Source organism: Tachyglossus aculeatus, chromosome 2 (genome assembly GCF_015852505.1).
Source record: "Tachyglossus aculeatus isolate mTacAcu1 chromosome 2, mTacAcu1.pri, whole genome shotgun sequence".
NCBI lineage: Eukaryota > Metazoa > Chordata > Mammalia > Monotremata > Tachyglossidae > Tachyglossus > Tachyglossus aculeatus.
This window is the reverse complement of record NC_052067.1, coordinates 21,890,511-21,891,971: the sequence shown is the minus strand read 5'-3', so window position 1 is coordinate 21,891,971 and position 1,461 is coordinate 21,890,511. Positions and strand designations below refer to the sequence as shown.

General features: G+C 41.8%; 1 non-coding gene across 1 annotated transcript; it reads left to right on the top strand.

Annotated features, from left to right (window-relative positions):
• The first annotated feature begins 721 nt into the window (after positions 1–721).
• Positions 722–859, top strand: LOC119924514. Its single transcript, XR_005449225.1, has one exon. It is a non-coding gene; the product is annotated as a small nucleolar RNA SNORA7 (small nucleolar RNA).
• The last annotated feature ends 602 nt before the right edge of the window (positions 860–1,461 follow it).

Genomic DNA, 1,461 nt, shown 5'->3' with positions numbered 1-1,461 from the left:
TTTGTATGGACTCTTTATAAGTTTTATGCTATTTTATATTTTATGGGATATTTTCCCCCCGTGCCATCTACTAGACCATGCACTTTTTATAGAAAAAAGGATGAAAAGTAATTACAGTTATACACAAATGACCATTCACAAGATCCCATTTATTTTTTGACAACTCCATCATCAGCCTTTTTTCAATTTTTATAAAGGGGAGAAAAACCCCTCATTACACTGCCCCAGAGAGAGGTTAGGAAAAACCACTACCAACAAACCAGAACTATCACTGCAATCAAGCAGACTCTGGAAGAACAATGACAAAATGTCACATTTTTTGTCTTCTACATAAGAACTTTACAGTACTGATTAGAATTTAAAAATACACAGAATGGCTAGGCTGCTTCACATGTTCAGAGGGTCTGCAGCTGTTTAAACATTTTGATATTTTGTTTCAACTACCTCTGCTTCTGGACAGGCTTAAGATGGAGTGCAATTGCTTGACAGCCCACCTGCATCACCTGACTGCAGAACAAAGACCATTCTTCTTTCAGGATTTGTTAAAATTCCTAAGCCGCACCCTTTTCTTCTTACCAAAACCCAGCTCTGCCACTCGTTCTTCATCTGTAAAATGGGGATTCGATACCTGTTCTCCCTCCTACTTCAACTGTGAACCCCATGAAGTACAGAAAACTGCGTCTGACCTGATTATCTTACATCTACCCTAGCGCTTAGTATTTCCCTCTCAGGATCACACCTGGAGAGTTTCCAGTACTTTACCAGTCTCGGCTACGAGAAGGAGAGTCAAGCAGAGGCAGACCCACTCCATTTCTAGCTTAGCCGGTGGCTACTGAGTGGAAGACAATCTGCTACAAAGCAAAACTCACCTGTGCTGGGCAGCAGTAGCATGGGAGGGAGTCAAGGGTGGAGAGAAGTTTACTGTGCGTAAGACCACATGTTTTGTATTGTTACGTCTCCCCCTTCTAGACTGTGAGCCCATTGTTGGGTAGGGACCGTTTCTATGTTGCCAACTTGTACTTCCCAAGCACTTAGTACAGTGCTCTGCACACAGTAAGCGCTCAATAAATACGACTGAATGAATGAATGAAGAAGGCAATGGTAAACCACTTCTGGATTTTTACCAAGAAAACTCTATGGATCCACTACCAGAACGATTACAGATGGAGGTGGGGCGTTCTGGGAAAGATGCGTCCATGGAGCCGCTATGGGTCGGAGACGATGCGACAGCATAAGACAAGATAAGCACTTAGTACAGTGTTTGGCAATTAGTAAACACTTACTACCTGGAATCTATTGTGGGCAGGGAATATGTCTGTTATATTTTACTCTCCCAAGCAGTTAGTACCCTAACACACAGTAAGCACTTAAAAAATATGGTCGACTGATTAACAAATACCACAATTATTATTATGGCTAAGATAACCATGTATTTTTGTGGAAACTGACGCACCATCTTCA